The sequence below is a fragment of the Equus quagga genome, chromosome 3 (assembly GCF_021613505.1).
Source record: "Equus quagga isolate Etosha38 chromosome 3, UCLA_HA_Equagga_1.0, whole genome shotgun sequence".
In the NCBI taxonomy this organism is placed as follows: Eukaryota; Metazoa; Chordata; class Mammalia; order Perissodactyla; family Equidae; genus Equus; species Equus quagga.
In genome coordinates this window covers 150,625,136-150,647,170 of record NC_060269.1, presented here as the reverse complement: position 1 = coordinate 150,647,170, position 22,035 = coordinate 150,625,136, and the positions used below count along the sequence as shown (strand labels likewise).

At 50.0% G+C, this 22,035-nt stretch overlaps 1 long non-coding RNA gene across 3 annotated transcripts; it reads right to left on the bottom strand.

Moving 5' to 3' along the window:
* Positions 1-1,355: 1,355 nt before the first annotated feature.
* Positions 1,356-7,284, bottom strand: LOC124236930 (uncharacterized). 3 transcript variants are annotated; one of them, XR_006887886.1, is made up of 3 exons: positions 7,149-7,284; positions 6,898-7,052; positions 1,356-1,670 (listed from the first exon to the last, which is right to left on the bottom strand). It is a non-coding gene; the product is annotated as an uncharacterized LOC124236930 (long non-coding RNA). The 3 variants fall into 3 exon arrangements; XR_006887887.1 differs by having other exon boundaries at positions 6,898-7,035; positions 7,149-7,260; XR_006887888.1 differs by having other exon boundaries at positions 6,898-7,032; positions 7,149-7,259.
* Positions 7,285-22,035: the final 14,751 nt, after the last annotated feature.

The window sequence follows — 22,035 nt, the reverse complement described above, 5'->3', positions numbered from 1 at the left end:
GGAGATCCCCACAGGGGTTTCCAAGTCATGGGCCCCACTGCCTCGGTGCTATCCTGCTGCTCCCCATTGGTCCTCGTGTGACACTGAGCTTCCAGTTCATGTTGAACACCAAAAATCCACTCTCCACCAGCATCGTGAACAGAGCAGGGGTTAGGGAACCGAGGGAGGGGGAGACAGGAGGGGGCTTCACAGGACAGCAGCCCAGGCATCTCCAAGGGAGCCGGCCCCACCCCCCATGCTGAAGATGTCCAGACATGGACGACCATCATAGCAGGCAGCCTGGCCCACCTCACGCTGCCCTCCGTCCAGGTCCAGGGCAGATGTGAAGGGCCAGGGTTGACCCCACCCCAGCATCCCTCAGCCAGTGACGGCTCAGAATATTCTGCCTTGAGCATATAAGTGAGCTCTCTTTGCTTCCATTTCGGTCAACCCAGCTCTGTGAAAACGGATTTGTAATAGTTGCAAAATCCACGGGAGCAGAAAAGTTCGTGACACACAGTCAACGGAGGGTTCCCGATGCAAACAGCCCCTCGCCAAGGGGATGTCAAGACGACTTAAGGCCGTCATTTTCATGCTTTCACAAATTTTTTTCCTACATTTATGTTTTTTAACTGTATTTTTAAATTAGCTATAATCCATAAAACATAAAAGTTGTCATTTTAAAGTATACAATTTAGTGGTTTTTAGTATATTCACAATGTCGTGCAACCATCACCACTCTCTAATTTCAGAACATTTTTATCACCCTCAAAAGAAACCTTTACCCACTAGCAGTCTCTCTCCATTCCTCCCTCCTTCCAGCCCCTGACAACCACCAGTCTACGTTCTGTTTCTATGGATTTGCCTATTTGGGACATTTTACATAAACAGAATGGTACAATAGGTGGCCTTTTGAGTCTGGCCTCCTTCACTTAGCATCACGTTTCTGAGCTTCCCCCACATTGTGGTATGTATTGGTCCCTCATTCCTTTTCATGGCTGAATAATATTCCATCGTATGGAGGGACCACATTCGGTTTACCCATTCATCACCGAAGATAATTTGTGTTGTTTCAAACAAACTTTTCAAATACGCTATTTACAAAATAAATTTGGAAGCATCAGTGTGAACTGACAACTCTCTGGTTATTTTCCCTATTCTGAGACTAACTCCTTTCTGTGTTTAAAAGTTTTTTCTGGGGCCAGCCCGGTGGCGCAGTGGTTAAGTGCGCACATTCTGCTTTGACAGCCCAGGGTTGACCGGTTTGGATCCCGGGTGTGGACATGGCATGGCTTGGCACGCCATGCTGTCGTAGGCGTCCCACATATAAAGTGGAGGAAGACGGGCACGGATGTTTGCTCAGGGCCAATCTTCCTCAGCAAAAAGAGGAGGATTGGTGGCAGATGTTAGCTCAGGGCTAATCTTCAAAAAAAAAAAAAATGTTTTTTCTTTTAAGAAATTATGGTGACTCTAGATGAAAATTTTAAACAAAATGTGCTTGGTGGGGAAAACCGAGTTGGCAATTCTGAATTTCCTACTCTCTTCCGGGAGCCATGGGGCCGCGAGCTGGCAGAGCTTGATCAGCTGCGATGTTATTGAGAGCAGAAGGCAGGTGCTTTCACGTTTCCTTAGGGTTCCATCACCCCTGTGTTTGCAGGAATCGGAGTCTAGGTGGAGAAGGCGGTTCCAGCCTGTGGGGAAATAGGTCTTTGTGCCATCCTCCCTGCCCGGGCGGCCCTGTGCAGGGGAGGGGGCGGAGGAGGGTCCGAGATTCCATCAACTGAGTCACCGCCCTGTGTGGGGGGGTCAGACCTGCCCATTTCCTGTGTGTGCCTTGCTCCCTGGTGTCGACTCAGAAGAACAAGAAAGGACAGTTGACTGCACACTGTTGTTCCCAGATAAGCTTAGGACCCCGTCATCTGCAAATGGGCTTGGGGTGGGGTGGCGGAAAGGTGATAAGGAAAGTGGCTCCATTCGACGTGTTAAAAATTACGTGCACACAGACTGTGTTACAACAGTAATATAATAAAGCAAATCAAAATTCTAAAAACAGGAAAAGAAAGAAAGAATCACCTCTCATCTCATCCCTACACAAGCACTTATTCACATTTTGATGAACTTTCAATTTGCCCAAACATAAAAAGGATTAAAAAACACTATTTTCTGATTATAACAGTTGTACAGTTTCACTGTAGTAAAAATATAAAGAAAAAGGGGGAGAAAAGAAAAGTGAGTCATTATATCACAACTTACAGACAATCACTATTACGATGTTGGTGTATTTCCTTCCTGTCTTTCTTTTTTTAAGCTATTATATGTTTCATAATTGGATCATACACAATAGTGTAGCAATTTTCATAGTTTCGTAGTCTTTTTCACCTAAAATCATAGACTGAATTTCTTCAAGCTGTAAAAAATATTTGAAAACATTTTAATGCGGTACATCCAAATAGAGTTTAAACACGTTGTGTGAATAATTTTGTATATTGACTTCTTCACTTGTCATATCTTTCCCATCCTTTGGGTCATCATGCAGCTTTGACACAGCTCTCATTGCTGACTGTCGTATGCAAATACATCTGTCAAGTGGAGAATCATAATTCACTCAGCTGGTACCCTCCTGAGGACAGGTCAGGATTTCTAATGATGCTTAGAAATATCTTTTTGTAAGTCAAAAGTTTCCCCTGGATAGGTTCCAACAAATGGATTTACTGGGTAAAAGAGTGAGAATAGTATTAAGCTTGTATATAAATGTAATTTTGCAGAATTTGCCTTCATAATATTGTAGGTGTGCAAAGGACCAGAAATCAACATTCTTCTGACATATAACTGGAAAGTCAAGTACAACTTTATTCAACAGATATATGTAAATAAATAAGTAGAACAAAGCAGCAGACAAGCCCTAGGGCCTCCTGTCTGCAAGATGCAGTCTTAGGATCGCAGGCGTCTCCACCAAACCTTCTGGGGAAAGAGAAAAGCTCATGCAGGGGTGGCAGAAGGAAATGCGCACCCAAGTGGATCAGAAGCTGAGGATGCACTTACACGCCTGCAGGTAGGTGGATGCACAACCCCCAGACGGCAGAGACTCAGCATGCATGCTGGGAAATCCTCAAGGAAGCCAGTTCATCGATGTCCCAGGGGAAACCACAGCCAATTTGGACCGCTGCCTATAAATCTGATATCTCTCTTCCTTTGGCATCCCCCCCCTGCATTTCAATAATCTTCCTCACACAGTAGTTTTAAAACATTTTTTTTCTGTATTTCCAAGTTGTCTGTTATGAAAATGTGCTACTTTCGTAATTAGAAACTAAATGTCATTTTTAAAATATTTTTTATGGTGGTAAAATATATGTTTATGTTGTGTGACATAAAAGTTACCACTTGATTTTTAAGTGTATGATTCAGTGGCATTAAGAATATTCACGATGGGGGCTGGCCCCGTGGCCGAGTGGTTAAGTTTGCGCACTCCGCTGCAGGCGGCCCAGTGTTTCGTTGGTTCGAATCCTGGGCGCGGACATGGCACTGCTCATCAGACCACGCTGAGGCAGCGTCCCACATGCCACAACTAGAAGAACCCACAACGAAGAATACACAGCTATGTACCGGGGGGCTTTGGGGAGAAAAAGGGAAAAATAAAATCTTTAAAAAAAAAAAAAAAAAGAATATTCACGATGTTGTGTAACCATCATCATTGTCTATTTCCAGAACTTGTTTTTCATCTTCCCAAACAGAGACTCCGTGCCCATTGAACAAGAACTCCCCATTCCTCCCTCCCCACTTGTGACCTTTATTCTACTTTCTGTCTCTATGAATTGGCCCATTCTAGGGACCTCACACAAGTGGAATCATACGATGTTTGTCCTTTTGTGTCTGGCTTATTTCACTTAGCATCATGTTTGCAAAGTGCATCCACGTTGTGGTGTGTGTCAGAAGTTCATTATTATGGTTGAATAATATTCCACTGTATGGATATACCATATTTTGTTTATCCCTCCCTCTGTCCATGTGGGCTTGGGTTGCTTCCGTCATTCGGTTATTGTGTAACGCTGAACCTTGGTATGTAGTATCTGCTGAGTCCTGCTTTCAGTTCTTTGGGGTATATGCCTAGGGGTGGAATTGCTGGATCATCTGGTAATTTCATGTTTAACTTTTTGAGGAACTGCCAAACTGTTTTTCACAGCAACTGCATGACTAAATGTCATTTAGAAAAGAAAACATTCATCTTCATATTGTTAAGCTGTCAATACTATTCAAAGTGGTCTACAGATTCAGTGCAATCTCTGTAAGAATCCCAATAACTTTTTTTGTAGAAATAGAAAAATCCATCCTAAGATTCATATAGAATTTCAAGGGACCCTGAATAGAGCAAAGTTGCTCTCACAGTTCTTGATTTCAAAACTTCCTGCAAAGCCACAGTCATCTCCAAGGCAGACATATGGACCAATGGAGCAGAATAGAGAGCCCAGAAATAAAACCTTGCATATATGGGCAAATGATTTTCAACAAGAGTGCCAAGAGCATTCAATGGGGAAAGGACAGTCTTTTTAACAAATGGCGCTGGGAAAACTGGATATCCACATGCAAAAGAATGAAGTTGGACCCTTATCTAACACAATATATAAAAATCACCTCAAAATGGACCTAAACATAAGAGTTAAAATTATGAAACGATTAGAAGAAAACATTGGGGGGAAAACTTCATTATACTGAATTTGGCAATCATTTCTTGCATATGATGCCAAAAGCACTGGCAACAAAAGAAAAAAATAAATTGGACTTCGTCAAAATTAAAAACTTTCGTGCATCAAAGAATACTATCAATGGAGTGAAAAGGCAACTCATGGAATGGGAGAAAATATTTGCAAATTGTACATCTAATAAGAGATTAATACCCAGAATATTTAAAGAACCCCTCCAATGCAACAGCAACAAAAAGCAAACAACCTGATTAAAAAATGGGCAAAGGACTTGAATCGGCATTGGTTGGGCTGATCTTTGGCTCTGAGCATTCTGGCTTTTCCCCATGACTGATGCTTCTCTGAGGCGGAGGTGGCTGGCAGGAAAGGATGCCCGACTTTCCCAACAGGCTGAGTGTACCTTGCTTCCTGGCGGTGGGCTGGAGGCTTTGAAAGAAACGCGAGAACCCAGAGACAGCTGGGTGGGCTCCTCCCATCTGCCTTCCCACGGCCGGCCGGGCCCAGCTTCAGCTTCAGGCTCCCCTCGGGGCTCCCGTGTCTCCCACCCCCAGCTGCAGGAATGGCTGAGTCACCCAGGCCCGGGCTGCCAGCCCTGGAATCTGAGCAGGCCTCTGCTGTCCCCAGCTCGGTGCACCGACTCCCTGGGAAGTCACCAGACATATTGGACTAGGGCCCACCCATACGACCTCATCTTAACTTAGTCACTTCTTTAAAGACCCCATCTTTGAATACAGTCACGTCCTGAGGTTACGGGGGTTCGGGCTTCAACATATGGATTTGAGGAGACACACTTCAGCCCATAGCACTGCCCCTAATCTGACACTTGAATCCCACTACGATGCCTCTGGCAAGGGCCGCCCAGCCTCGGCTTGCACACCTCCGGTGGCAGAGAGCTCTGTACCTCCCAAGATGATAAAAGTGACTTCTAGCGGGTGGCTAGTGTCCCACGTGGAGGCTGGATCCTTTTGGCCCCCAAGAAATGGAGAAGGCCATTTCACAGTCTTGAACTTTTCAAAACAGGTTGGTTTCTCCCTAAACGGCAAGAGAGCTTGCTTGTCCTGGGAGACAAATTCAAAGGCAGACTCCGCTGGTGGAGTCGTCTGTATGTTGTTATCGGCCTCGAGCAGCGGTGGCTTCGGACCACCCCAGCAACGTCGACGCCTTGTTTGCCCAGATAAATGTCACGTCTGCTCCCAAAGGAGCCTATAAAAAAGCCACTTTGGGAGGAGGGGATGGTTTTAGGGGTGGCCACTTCGAAACTGGAAATTATTTTCTTCCCCACCCAAAAGAGTTGGATTGTTCTTGTGTGACCCCAGCCAGATGGCGAGAGGGTGTCACTAGGGACATGCAGATAAAGTCTTACACGATTCAGTTTGGCTTTAAAATCTATTCTCAGAGCTCAGCAAATGAAGCCTTTTTTTTTTTTTTTTTACCCTGACGTCATTCTATTTTTCCTTAAAATTTTTTTCACATTACAAACATAATACGTGTTTCTTGTAGACAGTATGGAAAATATGGTACGACATAAAGAAGAAAACAATGATCTTTACTTCTGTCACCAGAAACAGTCTCTGTTAACACTTTGATGCATTTCTTGCATTTCTCTCTCTCAATGGGGCTATACCTTAAAAAAAAAAAAGGTTGCCTGGTATGTCTCACACCCACGAGATCTGACTGATGGAGCTGTACACGAGACAGACAAGGCCCACCCTCTTGGAGCTCACTGTCTACATGGGAGACAGAAAATCAAATATAAATGAGCTTTCGGGTTGTTTCCAGTTTTCCTGTTACAAACAAGAGTGCAGTGGGCATTGTGAGAGCCAAGTGTCTGAAAACACACATATTGATTGCATCAGGATAACTTTCTATCATTGGAATTTATGAGACAGCGATTTTCGTGTTATTAAAAAAAAACTGCGATGGTCATCTTTATGCATACTTGTGTTAATATTGTGTTGATATTATCTGATAAATACTTTCTCTGCCTGCATTAGACAATTCTCAATTACAGGCCCAGAGATTCTCTGCAACAGAAGGGATTCTGCAGCCTTCCTGTCTAGGCTAACCCTTCATCCCGCTCCAGTATCCAGCTTACATGCCCCCAGGGACAGAGAGCTCATTTCTCCCTCAGGGGGTTCATTCCACCCCTGCATGCCTCTGCCCTGGGAAACGTTCCCCTATACTGAAAAGAAATTGGTCCTCCTGGGCTTCCACCACTCACCCTGGTTCTTGAGACCATGCAGAGCAAATCCAGGCCCCACCTCATCTTTGCAAAGACCCTGCTGAGCTTGCGGCCAGCTCCACGTCCCCTCAGAGGTCCGTCCTGCACGTGCACAGCTCCCATGGCTCCCGCTCCCTGCTGATGGCAGTTCCTTTCTTGGGACACCACCCAGGGATTACTTCACCTCCCCCGGGGTGCCTTCCCTGACCAGCCCTCCCCCAGGAGCCCCTGCGCCCCCTCCATGGAAGCACCTGTCGCTTTTACTGCCTCTCTCCTTCGCAGGGCGGCTTCAGCTCCATCTCTGCATCCAGTGGGCGCCAGATAAAAACCTGTTGAACAAACAAATGGAGGGTGAGATTCCAGTGCCTGTATCTTGGACAAACTCTGTGACCTCAGCACAGCGCGTGTTGGACCTTGGCTCCTTGCCCTGTGCTGTAAAGTGGGCACAAAGTCCGTGTCCTGGGTTGTTGGTGTGCGAGAAGTGTTCACTGGGCACATACCATGACTCTTGCCCTGTGCTGAGAACCGGGAACGCAGGGGTGAACAAGACAGGCCGGGTCCTGGCCTCCACGGCGCTTCCACTGTAGCAGAAATACGAACATGACCTCCATGAGTCTAGGAAGGAGTTACACGGGTGCTGGGCAGAAAGACCGGGGAGCACTAGGAGCATGTGGCCAGGGCAGCCCACCCTGACAGGGGGCTGTTCCAGCTGAGACCCGAAGGAGGAGGACCCTCACTTGAAGGGGGCGGAGTGCAGCAGAATTCCAAGCCCAGGGGACAGCGGGGGCAAAGGTCTTGAGATAGGTCAAAGCCAGGGCCACCCAAATATTGGCCAGAGGTCATGCAAAGGGCCTTGGCTTGTTCATTCAGTCAACATTCACAGAGCAACGGGGTGTGCCAGGCTCGGGCTGCTTGTGGGTTCCGGGTACCCTGGCGAGGAATCTGGCCCCTCCACTGCCCTGAAAGAGCTTAGAGGTCGGTGGGGAAGAGCAGATGATTCAAAAAATGTAGCATGATTCCTGCCTGTGTGCCCTGATCTCATTAATTTGGTAGTTGGCCCATTGAACTGCGGCTTCATGGGTTCATAGGTTGACTTCTTAATAAAGTGTTGGTTCGTTCATTCATTCACCTGACAAATCTTGACTGGGGCCTTCTGTGAGCAGGCGCTGTGCTGGGCTCTGGGGAACGGGCATGAACGAGACAGACAGCTCTGGGATCTCCGAGATAAATGCTGCATATGGGGAAAATCAACAGGTCCGTGAGACGGAGAGCGGCCAGTGGCGGCAGATCCCGGTCCAAGGAGGAACCACTGAAGCTCAGGCTTGAAGGAGGAGGAGACCTCCCCACAAAGATCAGAGGAGCAGTCCGTGCAAAGGCCCAGTGCCAGAGTGGGCTCGGCCTGTCCATGGCTCAGAGGGAAGCCTGCTCTCAAGGGAGCTGAGCAGCGGCTCTGCCTGTTGAACACGTGTTTTGCTCTTAACAAATCACCCCCCTAATTCAAAGGGGCTGCCAATGAAGAGGTGCCCCCGTCTCTGGCCACACACAGTGCCTGCGTCTTCCTGGAAACCAGCAGAGCGTGCGGCCCCGCGGCTGGCACAGCCTCCGCCTCCAGGCCTGAGCGGCGGGCGATGGCAGGGCGAGAACAGGGCTGCATTGTGAGCGCCCCCAGGATGCGCGGGCCAACAGAAGCCCTGAGTGTGTCCAGGCGGACAGGCGGGAGCTCAGAGGAGCTCACTGAGCCCCTGGTCACCAGGCCAAGAGTGCAGCCAGGAAGAAACAGGTCTTTATTAAGGGAGGCCCGGCACGGCCTGAAACGGAGGACAGGCCAGGCCATCCATCTGTGGCCTTCTCGAGGCTTCGTGAGAGGTGGCGGGCTGGAAGCAGGGCCACAGTGTGTACAGACACAGCAAGTCTACCCTTATAGTCCACAGTATGTCTTACACGGGGGAATTCACACACACACGCACGCCCCTCATCCCCCTTCTCTCCTCCTCCCTCCCCCAGGACAGAAAAAAATTGTAAATGCAAGGTGATGGCCAGTGAACAATGCCTGTGGCCTGTGAGGCGCCTCTCTCCTCAGCTGAGCTGAATGGCTCCCCCACAATCCTGTGAAGTAGGTGCCCCTAGTAATCCCGTCTACAGATGTGGAAACTGAGGGTCAGAGAGCATCAGCAACTTGGCCGTGTTCACAGCCGGTAAATAATGGAACAGGGATGGAGTCCAGATGTGCCTGAGCCCCGTGCCTGTGCATGTCACCCCACGGGATGTGTGTGTGTGTGTGGTCTGGTTGTTCCAGGACACGTCCAGAAACTTGACCTGGTCAGGACACGCAGGGTGGGCTGGCTGTGCGGACTGGCCAAGCTTACTGGCAGCTACTTTTGGGAAAACGGGCCCCAAAGTACCCCCCTGGCAGTTCAGGGTGCCCTGCAGGCTAGGGCATGTCCTTCATGGGCTCAGGGCCTTGGGGAGCTGGGTCAGGCCCTGGAAGGCTGGAGGGCAGGAAAAGGAGCAGAGTCCCAGGGGGAGGGTACGGGGGGAGGGGGCGTTCAGGAGAGAGGCTCGGGGGTATGCTGGCCCTCCTGGCCACCTGCCTGGGAAAGGAGACTACTGTTCATGATGCTGTGACCTCTTCACTGTCCACCTGCCTCTGACTGGACCCTCCCTCCCACTGTCCCCCAGGGGAGCCCCAAAGGGTCTCTCAATCAAACCGCCTTTTGCCTTGTTTGGGCCTTCCTGGGGACAGATTTCGAGGCCCCAGGACCGGCCCCTTCTGGGCCCTCACCTCCTGCCTCTCCGACTTTGGACTTGGCCCTCTGAGGAAGCTCTCTGAGTACACAGGTCCTGGGCACGCCTCCTGCCCCTGTGCCTGCGGTTTGTCTGCAAGAAGCCTTCCCCTGACTGTTCCACCACAGGATCCCCCCTCACCCCAAGGCTCCAGGACTCGGGCAGGCCTCCGCCCTGACACCCAAGCTGGTGAAGGCGCCTCTCTGGGCCCCCAGCCCCCGAGCGTCCCCTGCCCAGCGCTGGTCATAGTGGAGACAGACGACTGTCTGGCCCACTCCAGAGCTGCTCTCCTCTCAACGGAAGGGTGTGTGGTCTTGTTACTCTGGCTTAGGGAGCAAATCGTGCCCCCCCACAACCATTTAAGCTCTCAGATTCCATGGGTCAGGAATTCAGGCTCATCTCTGCCCCACGGCCCCTGGGGCCTCAGCTGGAATCATCTGGAGCTTCGTTCATGCCAGGCAGTTGATGCCGGCTGTCCACCCGGGGCCTCAGTTCCTCTCCCCGAGACCTCATCGCCGTGTGGGCTGGTTGGGGCTTCCTCACAGCACAGTGGCCAGCGTCCCCCAGGGTGAGCATCCCCAAAGATGGAGGCGGGTGGAGCTGGGCTCCAAGGGGAGAGACACGCCCGCCATTGCTTGGTGGGAGAGACGTCCAAGTCATGGTGTAAGGAGGGCAAGTGGGATCGTCTGCTGCACACAGCACCCCCTGAGCCCAGCGCAGGGCCGGCCCCCAGCAGGTAGTCAGGAGACTTCTGTCACTTGGCTGAGCTCACATATCCCCATCACAGTCTCCAGATGAGGAAACTGACACCCAGAGAGTTGCAGCAACTTACTCAAGGCCCTCAGCTCCGGGGGCACCAGTCCAGCTGCACCACACTTCCCACTAGTGACCAGAGGTGGGATGTCCAGGAAGGCAAGGCCTGTGAACCTGCATTGGCATTGGGGGGCTGGGGGGAGGGGACAGCTGGCCCTGCCCCTCCTGGGACACGTGGGCAAACTCTTGGACACTGGCAAATTCTGGTGGGATCACAGAGTGGGATCACGCACATTTGTGTTGTCTCTCTCCGTCGTTCTGGTGAGCCCCCATCAAGGATGCCCTTAGGTATCTCTGTGGTCACAAGGGGGCTGTGTGGACAGACGGGACCTGCTGCCTGCGGAGGGGCCATGGGGCTATCGGATGACCACTGGCTGTAACTCCTCTCTGAGTTATTCAGGGAAGCCATCCAATGACTCCCATGGTCCCCAGGATGAGGGCCACAGTCATTGAAGTGGCTTGGGGCCCCACCTGCTCCCTGTGCCCCCCACCCACCAGCCTCAAATTGTCAAGGCCCCACCGGTTTCTGCTACCTGAAGGCAACCATCAGCTGGACAAGACACCCACCCTCTGCAGGCCTGTGGGAGTCAGAGCAACACCCAGCTGCAGGTGCCTCACACCCACCTTGTGCTAGCCTGCTTTTTTCTTTTCAAAAACGTAAAACTGTATTTTTATAAGTTGATTGCACAGTGATGACTCTGCTGTATTATTCGTGCTCTCTCTGTCCCTGGGTGTTTGCACATGCTGTTCTCTGTCTGGAGTGCCCTTCCCCCACCCATCTCTCTCTGGCAAACTTCTACTCATCCTGCAATGTTCAGCCCAGTCATCGCCTCCTCCAGGAAGCCATTCCTGACTGCCCACCCCAACCCTGGATCTCACATAGAAAGCCAATGTTTCTTCTTGTGACCACCTAGATGACTCTTGAGCTGTCTCTCACTCCTGCTGTCCCTTGAAGACGGGACTGGGTCTTATTCACGTCTGTGTCCTCCATGCCCAGGTCAGTGTCCGGCATATGCTACATACTGCAAACAATGTTTGTTGAATGAAGAAGTAAAGAATGCATGTATAGATTAGGCCGTCCAGGGGCGTGGTTAAGAGTGCAGACCTGGAGCCAGCCTGCCTGGGTCCTACTTCCATTTCCACCATTGACAGGCTGTGTGAACTTAGATAGTTTTCTTGGCTTCTCTGGGCCTCAGTCATCTCAAAGGCTAGGACAGTCGGAAAGCTATGTGGGTCTGCCAGCTCCTATCCATGAATTTCACCAAGCAGTGAGCTTGTTGTTTTTTTAAAGTCTCAGCTAATTCTAAGACTAGAAGGAAATAGATTCGAAGACTAGAAGAGAAGATCAACCTCAGAGGATGCTCTGAGACGGGGAAGAGTGCTGGAGTGGGAACCTTGGGTAACGATGGGCGTGGCAGCGAGCGAGTCTCGTCCTGACTCTCAGTTTCCGTTTTTTTGTCTGTCACATGGTGGCAGGGGGGAGCTGGACCGCATGTGGACCTGACCCAGGGCTGCTTCCCCAGGGGCCTATTGGCCCACAGCAAGATGAGGAAGAGAGTAAGATGCAGAGAATTGACCGCCTGACAGAGCTGTGTGACATCTTTTAGACCTAACAACAGAAAATATGGCCCTGGTTGTAGCCTTCTGCGTTCTCAGCTCAGTCTCCCAGTAATTCACTGGTGGTGTATTTTATGAAAGAGGAGGCCCGTGGAGGATGGGGGGTGGATGCTGGCCCGGCTCTGCAGCTGGCTCAGAAGGGCTCAGGGAGAGAGGATAGCTGAGGACCGAGGTCAGTCGAGTCCCAGTTCCCAAAGGTCCAGAAGCTTCCTTGCGGTCTGAATGCCCCTCAGCCTCCCCGAGCCAGCCTCCCTCTGGCCCAGCTGGCCCATATCCAAGACCGCGCTCCATTCTCCCAGTGCCCAGACTAGAGACCTGGCTCAGCCTGGACTCCCCTCCCCTCCCCCGCCCCACGAGGCCGGTCCTCAAGTCCTGCCCCTTCTTCCTCCTCTGCGTCTCTAGGTGCACCCCCTCTCCCGCCCGCCTGGACTGCAGCACAGCCTTGTTGGCAAATAAGAGGCATAAACTGCAAGAGAAGCAAAAAGTTTATTTGGGGGTCTTGAAAGGTGCAATTTGGGGAGCACAGATTCAGGTAGAAACCCAAATAGGGTCCCGCTAGGGGGTAAAAGTCAGGGGCTTTTAAAGGGAAAGAGGGGGGTCGTATCACAGAGAACGCTCATTGGAGGTGGAGGCGGAGAGCTAGTCTCGGCTGAACGTTGATTGACAGCTGATTCCACCTTCGGAAAGCCCACCATCCTCAGTCTTTGTGACCAGGATGTCCGTTCTCCTGCTGACCTCTCACACAATTGCTTGTAAACAGTTGCCCTTTTGGCCCAATCCAAAGGTTCGGCCCAGCTCAAGGTTCAAGACAGCCGGGCAGTTCCTCTGGAGACGCAGCTGCAACTCGTAAAATGGCTCCCCTAAAGTCAGTTTCCAGAGCCTCCTGCCTGGTCGCCCAGCTTCCAGGCCTGCAAACCACCCCCATGCCACCTACCCTAGAGTGATTTGTCTAAAGTCACAGATCCATCCCCAGCTCACACCTGCTGTCACCTGCTGCCGCCCGTCTTTGTTGAGCGTCGGCTGTGTGCCAGACCCAAAATGCCCCTGACCTCCCTGAGTCCCCACGGCAACCCCGGGAGGCGGGGGTTGGTTGCACCCACTTCACACATGAAGAAACTGAGGCTGGGGTGGGGGGGACGCGTCCACGGTTCCCCAGGTAGGAAACCGAAGGGAAGTGGTGAAGAGACATACAGATCTGAACCCAGGCCTGCCGATGCCCAAGGCCCTGCTCTTCCCCTCACCAGGCCACCAGCCATGGGATCGAGTGTAAATGTCATGAATCATCACTAAAAAAGCTTGTCACCTGCCCCGTGCATTAGCCCAGTCTCTCCTCCTCCTGCCTCAGGCCCCCAGGGTCCTGTCCACACCAGCTTCTCAAGGAGGCCTCCCAGCCTCCTCTTGCTCGCTCTGTCTGCTCCAGCTGCATCACCGCCCTCACCAGGTGAAGTCCCCACCCCGAACGCCCCCTTCCCGTAAATATAGGGACTGCCAGATGCTGCTGTTAGCACATTAGAACAGCTCATTGAATCCTCACGTGAGCCTTTCAGTAGGATCACCATCATTTTACAGATGGGGAAACTGAGGAACAGATAAAGCAAATATGTTTCCAAGACAACACAGCCGAAAGTGGTTGAGCTGGGTTTTGACCCCACATGGTCTGGTTCAATGGCTTCACCGTCCCACCTCTTATTTGTTGCTCCTGCCTTCTCAAGAGATGCAGCCGCCCCCTCCTCACCCCTGGCTGGGGTCTCCCATAGCCCCCATGCTTCTCTCTGCTGTAGTATTTAGTGAACTGTCTCAATACATGCACACGCATGCATGCACGCACATGCACACACATGCACATGTGTGCACAGACCTCCACCTGAAAGAGCGTGGCTTTTTGTCTCCTTATGTTAGGGTCCTGTATGAGCTCCGCTTCACCACCCCAGATTAATCCAGCGGAAGTCAGGACGAATGGCCAGGACGTGGAACCCCCACACATAGAATGCTTAACACCTGACACCAGGGCCTTCCTTCCCTGTCTTCACTCCAACCTATTGCCACCACAGGGCCTTTGCACTTGCTGTCCCCTTCTGCCTTAGCTGCTGTGCCCTCAATCACAGTCAGCCACTTCCTTCTCTTGGTTCATGTCTCAGCATGGATGACACCTCCTGCCACCTGCCTTCTCCATCCTGGACCATCCTGGAAGCAGGACCGGGTAGCATAGGCATGGGGAGTGAGATGATGTAGTGGTCAGTGTGTGTGTGCTGGAGTGGCTTTCCACAGCATCTAGGGCACCCCTGCTCACGGCCAGATTAGAAGCAAATGACATCTTCTCTTTGCTTCTGCTCCCCATCTGAAAAGTGGGGATCGCCTCTCAGTACTCACCTAGCAGGGCAGAGCAGGAGAATGTGGGCAGAGGGCTCAGCATAAGGCTGAGTTCATGCTGACCGTGGAATGTGGAAACTGAGGCCAAAGGGAACCACTGCCCAGGGTGCCTGCAAGTTGGGCCTCGGAGCCCAGGGTCCCGCTGCCTGGAGCAGAGCATCCAGCCTGAACAGAGCCAGGAGCCCAGGAGGAAGGAGGGAGGCAGTCCAGGCCTCTTCCCTAGCAGGGAAGATAGTCAATACCGAGAACCAAAGGAACGAGCTCCTGACACGTGCAACGACCTGGACAGACCTCAAGGGCATTATGCTGAGTGAACAAAGCCACTCTCAAAAGACTGCATGCTGTGTGGTTCTGTTTATATAACACTCGAAATTAAAAATATACGACCATGGAGAGCAGATCAGCGGTTGCCAGGGGTTGGAGTGGGGAGGGGCGACCACCAAGCGGATAGTGCAAGGGAGTTTCTTTGAATGACAGAACAGTGCTGTATCCTGATCTGGGTGGTAGTTACACAAATCTGTATGTGCCATAAAACTCACAGAACAGTATACGAAGAGAAAAAGTGAGTGCATGGAAAAACAGCAGAAATCCGAATAAGGCCTGTAGTGTAGTTAGGAGTATCGTGCCAATGTCAGTTTCCTGGTCTTGATCATTGCGTGATGGTTATGCAAGATGCTGCTGTTGCGTGGTGCTGGGTGAAGGGCACTCGAGAGCTCCCTGAGCTATTTTTGCAACTTCTATGGAAGTATAAAACTACTTCAAAATAAAAAGTTTAAAAAAAGCCCAGAAAACACTAAGACTACTTCATCTAAAAACAGCAGAATATACATTTTTCTCAAGCTCACGTGGAACATTTGCCGAGATAGACCATATTCAAGATAGACTGTAAAATGTATCTTAAATTTAAAAGAATAGAAATCATCCAATGTATGCTCCCAGACCACAGTGTAATTAAAACAGAAATCAGTAACAGAAAGATAGCTGGAAAATCCCAAAATTCTTGGAGATCAAACAATACTCTTCTAAATAACACATGAGTCAAAGAAGAAATCTCAAAACAAATTTCAAGAAATTTTGAGCTAAATGAAACTGAAAATACAACTTATTAAAATTTGTGGGGTGCAGCAAAAGCAGTTCTTACAGGGAAATTTATAGCATTGAATGCATTTATTCGAAAAGAAGAAAGATCTAAAATCAATAATCTAAGCTTCTACCTTGGGAAATTAGAAAAAGAAGAGCAAATTAAATCTGAAGTAAGCAGAAGAAACGAAAAACACTGGGAGGGCCCTGCTCCCAGTTTCAGTGGCCTGTGTGCAATTTATCATTGGGATTCTAGGTGGCACGCCTCCCATAGGGCCGCATGTTTGGCTTTAGGCGTCAATCAATGCCTGTCTGCAGCCTGAGTGTGCCAGAGCACCTATTTTGGTTTCTTTGGAGTCTCTGAAATTTTTATTGTCTCTGAAGTCGGAGTTTGCACCCAACCTCTGCCTCGCACTGGCAGAGTGGGTTGGGCAGGTTGCGTATCCCTCTGAGCCTCGATGGGCTCACCTGTGCACACTGTGAGGCAAGGGTCCAGCTTGGCGCTGCATAGGTAAGAGCATCACCTAAAGGTGAGCCGTTGCTGGAGGGGCAATACACAGCACTCTTTCCTGTGCTCTGAGTTCATTGCTTGTGTGCTGGGATGGAGATGGGCTTATCCCTCTGGGCAATAGAGCTTCTACTTGGGCCTCCTGCCCTCGGCCAGGGAGACTGGGTTTCCCGAGGAGACCTCAGCGGCCAGCTGGAGGGACCACCGCCCACATGCCCACCAAGCCAAAGCCATCAGAGAGGAGGAAACCGCCTGGGGGCAGTGGCTATAATTCCGCACCTCCACCCAGCCACGAAACAGGACCGGGGTGCCCGAGTTGGTGCCCAGCACCCAGATAAATCACTCCTTCCCCTGGGGGGATTAGGGGGGAGGGGTGGACAGGAGAGCCCAATAACGATGCAGGAAGGCTGGAAAATGGAGAGCCTGCTACAGTTGTTGTTATTGCTGTCGGCATTTTCTCCATCATTGTCATCATCTGCTCTGGAAAACCTCTGCCTCCTTACCACCTCCCACGCGTTAGGACGGCCATGATCAAAAAACCCCCAGAATAACAAGTGTTGGCAAAGATATGGAGACCTTGTAACACTTGTGCACTGTTGGCGGGAATGGAAAATGGGGCAGCCACTGTGGAAAACAGGATGGCAGTTCCTCAAAAAGTTGACAATAGAACTACCTTATGATTCAGCAATTCCACTTCCAGGTTTATATCTAAAAAAAATGGAAAGGAGGGTCTCAAAGAAATATTTACACCCCTGTGTTCCTAGCAGTGTGGTTCACAACAGCCAGAAGGTGGGAGCAACCCAAGTGCCAACAGCAGATGAACCGATCAACAGACTGTCATATACGCACACAATGGAATATTATTCAGCCTTGAAAAGGAATGAAATCCTGTCACATGCTGTAGCATGGATGAACCTTGAGGACATTATGCCAAGTGAAATAAGCCAGTCACAGAAAGACAAATATTGTGTGATTCCACTTACATGAGGTCCCCAGAGCAGTCAAATGCAGACAGACAGACAGTAGAATGGTGGGGCCAGGGGCTGGGGGAGGGGAAGGCAGAGTTCATGTTTAATGGGGACAGGGTTTCAGTTTGGGACGATGAAAAAGTTCTGGAGATGGATGTGGGTGACGGTTGCAAAACAAAGTGAATGTGCTTAATGCCACTGAACTCAACACTGAAAAATGGTAAATTCATGTTATGAGTGTTTTACCACAAATTTTTTTTTAAAAAAGAATAAAGACAATGATTGAACTAAAAAAAAAATCAGTAAAAAAAGAATACTTACATTTCCAACTTACGTGCCTTCCTGAACAATCTTACAGAACAGTAGTGGCTGGCACCTGAAACTCAACACGTTCCAAACGCCTCATAATTCTCATATCACTAACAGCCTGCTCCCAAAACACCTCCCATCCTGCTGTTTCTTATCTGAATTGATAGTGTCACAAGGAAGAATATGCTATTGAGAAAGTCTACCAGTACGTGTTTCCATAATCTGGAAATTGTGACAGATATTTTGAGGGAGAGGAGGCTGCCTTTCTTTTTTCCCTGAGAAAACACTAAAATAGGTTTTCTGGTTTCACCAGGCCAAGGAGCTGAATTAACATCACGGAAGCCTGTAGGATACAGCTCTCACCATTTCCGCCCTCCCTGGTCCTCATTATTGACTTGCCTGCTCATCCTCGTGTCCCCTGTCATTCATTCAGCAGATAGGCTGGAGTGCTTGCTCTGTGCCAGGTGTTGTGCCAGGTGCCATGGATTCTGCGGTGCACGAAATGGCCAAGTCCATGCTCCTTGCCCAGTGGGGGAGATAGAAAAAAACAACAGGCAAATAAAGAAAGGAGCATGCTCATTCCGCGTGGTGGGAAGTCAGGAGGACAGCAAACAGAGCGAGTGACATGGCCCTTGTCTACCGTCCGGTCAGGCTGGGCACTCCCATCCCTCCTTCCTCCCCTCCCATGCCCCGTGCCAGAAGAGCAGCCAGCTGTGCCTTGGGGTACAGCTGTGGTCCTCACACTGTGAGCCCCTCGGGGGTGGACAGGGCCTGGTGGCTCCAATCTCCAGCACCCAGGGCTAGCGATGGCCGGGTACTGGTGTGTTTTAGTTCCTGAGGCTGGGCTGGACCGGCTGCTTTCAGGCGGCCTTTCCTGCTCCCGCAGCGGCCCCTGCTGGGGCAGAGCTGTTCCTGAGGCCATGCGGATGCGCCCACTCCCACAGGAGGGGCCTTGGGGACCTCAAGATTCCTTTCCTCCTGCTCGCCTTGTGACCACAGACTCACCCTTCCCCTCGGAGAATGAAGATCATAAAGAAGAGTCTCTGATTCTAGAAGAAATGCATTTCCTTCTCTATTACTGGCACGAACGATTTAGGTCACTTGGGAAAATATTTTTTAACAAATGATTTTTAGCCTTTCGGCAGGTGAAAGAAGCCTCTTTAGAAAGGGAGTGCTACGTTCTCTATCACATCGCCGAGGCACGACTGAAAACAAGACCTTCTCGGAGCCCGCAGGAATGCTTGTAAGGATTTAAGAAGTCCAGTTCCTGAAACTGGTGTTGGCCTAAGTTGGCGTCTGACCTTCTCTCCCAGCAGCCTGTCGAGCTCTTAGGAGAAGAACCGCATCTTATTTTTCTTTGTGTCCTCAGATCTCCCGCGGTGCTTGATTTCTCAGCAAACATTTGGTTAAATTACTGTATTGACCTGTCTGGCTCCTATTCCTTATGGGGTGCTTAGTTTTCGTCTAGTCTTTCACTCATTCCTCCAGTCTGACAGTCATTCATTCAACAGATACCCGGGTGTCCCGGGCACAGGTTACCTGCGGAGAAAACAGCCGAGATGGAGTGAGAGGGACAGAGCCCATGCTCGCCTGGAGGCGGGGGAGGCAGACAGTAATCAGATGACAGCTCAGACACAACTGAGCTGATCGTTGTGAAGGGAGCACGCCGGGCATCTTCCAGGATCAAGGCGAAGCTGGAGGGGTTGTGAGCAAGGGGAGAGAGGCCCAAGCCAAGGTCAGTGAGGGGGCAGAAGCCAGATCCTGTAGGGCCTGGCAGGCCATAGGACTGCATTTGGATTTTATTCTAATGTAATGAGAAGCTAATGAGGGTTTTTGGCAAAGCCCAATATATCTGGTTTATGTTTTTTGGTGTGGTATTTTTTTGCTGAAGACTGAGCTAACATCTGTGCCAAACTTCCTCTTTTTTATGTGGGATGCTGCCACAGCTTGGCTTAATGAGCGGTGTGTAGGTCCATGCCCCGGATCTGGGCCCGCAAACCCCAGGCCACTGAAGCAGAGAGTGTGGCCTTAACCACTACGCCACCCAGCCAGCCTCTGATTTATGATCTTTAAAGAGCCTTTCGGCTGCTGTGTACTGTGTGGAGAGGGGCTTGGAGAGGGGAGGGAGAAAGATGGGGCAGCGGTGGACTGGACAGAGGGGGTTTTACTGGGGGGCGCCTGCAGTCATACTGGTGAATTGGATGTTAGCTCTTACCACTAACAGCAGATCACTCTAAGTCCATGTCTTTAGAAGCTACTGCTGTGAAAGACTCCATGGGGCGAAGTTTCTGGAAAAAAAGTGGGGGCGATGAGGCAAATACGACCAAGCTGGGCTCCGCTTGCTTATGACTTGTGTCTCATGTCCAAAGAGAGCTGGTGACCCGGACTCCTGGTCTGCCATCCTGAGCCCGTCTTCCTCCTTACTCACTTTCAGCAGCAGGAAAAAATCCTTGGGAACCAATGCTTTTAACCTTCCCACGCTGCCCCTTCTGACGGCTGTTTAGCCAAGCTAGTTTTAACCTGTAAATTCCAGACCATTATTACTTTTTTTCCCTCTCAGGATGTCTCTTGTGTCTCAAGAAATACCTGTTTTTACAAATAAAGTTTTATTTGCACACAGCCTGCCCATCTGTTTACATATCGTCTGCGGCTGCTTTTGCACTATAAGGGCGGAGCAGTTGTGAGGCCACACGGCCTGCATTCTATTCACTGTCTGGCCCTGCAGGGACTTTGCTGACCCCTGTCCTAGATCATCCAGTTAGCAGGCTCACACCAGGCGGTCTCACTCCAGGACCCGCACTCTTGAGTCTATGATGGACCCACCTGTTCACACACAGCCAAGACCCACATTCCTCAAAGTTCTAGCTTGGGGAGAAAGCAGCCAGAAGGTGCTTACTAGCTTAATAGTACTTGATACTATTGTGTGTGTATAAACTGACTGCTGGATGCCCGAGGCCGCCCCTGGACTAAGGCGATGTCCTACGGACTCCTGAAAACTCTAAGTGGTTATTGTGCTCTTGGGTGTGGGAATGAAGAACAAGCTAAGTGACTCCAGTGTGATTGGTGGGGTGCCCCTCTCAAGCTTTATTAAACCCCATCCTCATCCTTGTTGATTCTTCTAGAAAGTGGGGGAGCTCCAGACCCCAGCAGCAGAGATGGTCTGCAGGGATCACCCAGGATGACAACTGTGCTTCCCCCTTCAGCTCCGGGAGGGGGGGGGCCCCTCCCAACTTGTTATTGACTTATGAAGAGGTGGAAGGACCAATTTTCCAAGAGCCAGAAGGGCCCTCTAACTTCCAGCTGGTCAGGGGTGGGAGAGGAGGGAGCCAGGAGGTCTGAAGGGGGCACTGCCAGAGAGCAGGGGTGTGCCTGGCTCTCCCAACCCCAATTCTCGAGACAGACAAATGACCTTCATTAGTACCTGTCTCGTACTGTGCAAACCAGCACCGAGTCCCCATTCCAACAAGGCCCTGCACTAACTCCTACCTAGAAACCTCAGGAAAAACACCGAGTGACCAAGGGAATTTCAGAACGCAAGGTCCCTTAGTGATCAGCTGCAGATATATTCACGTAAGTTGTCATCTAAACCAGGATTTTTTTTAATGTATTGCCAGGAAATTATAAATGATTAGCTTTAAAAATTGTTAAGCTGAACTTCATTCTTTTACTGGTTATTATACTTTTAATTTTATCAATCCAATTTGCTTTTTTGTACATAACAGAAGTAAACATCTAAACATTACATATACCCAATAAAGCAAGTTTTACTTTATAGCACACTTGCTAACTTTGGCTTTCTGGGATTTAGGACTTCTATTAACAGATATTAAATTTCAGCTTTAAAATTATTCTAATTTTTCATAATGTCCTAATTACTACCTACTTTTTAATATTAACCACAAGTTAAAAAACCATTTTAGCAACACAGATGTTCCATAAGGAAGCTATTTTCACGTCAGTGACCGAGGCCACGTCACAGGGACATACGAACCACGTACAGCAGCGCCCAGCAGCTGCCAGATATTCACTGTAGCTTACTTGTTCTTCCAGCTTCTAAATTCAGGAGTTCCTTAATTTGCCATCAATAAACAAAAAACGTCAACGTGTGACGTGTAAGGTCCAGGAAAGCACAGGGCAAGATTACAGACTTTTCCTAATACACAGTGAAGTCAGAATAGGCCCACTCTATCAATCTCAAAGATCTATCTATAAACGACCCCAAGGCACCCGAGGCTGTGTGCTTATTTGAGGTCTGCTATCGAGGAGGACCACCTCATGAAACGTTAAAATCAAGATCAAGCGTGTTGTACCTACAAGGGAGCTTTCCGCGGTCCACATCGTCGGAGTGAAAGAACAAAATCCTCACACAAGTGACTGAACTCTTCGCTTTGAGGGAGAAACACAATGCTGCGCAAGAGCAGGTATGGTCGGCTCTTCACGTTACCTTCTAGAGGCGGCGCTCCCAGTCCACTTTTCTTTATGCCACTCCTAAAACCACGTGAGCAACATGTCTATTTTCAAACAAACAAAAAAGGAAACACAGTCACGCACTGCATAAGGACATTTTGGTCAATGACAGACCACAGACATCACAGTGGTCTCCTAAGATTAGCAGCACAGAGCTCAGGGCATAGTACGCTGTACTAAGTTCGTCTAAGTCCACCCATGTTCCCACAATGACGAAACTGC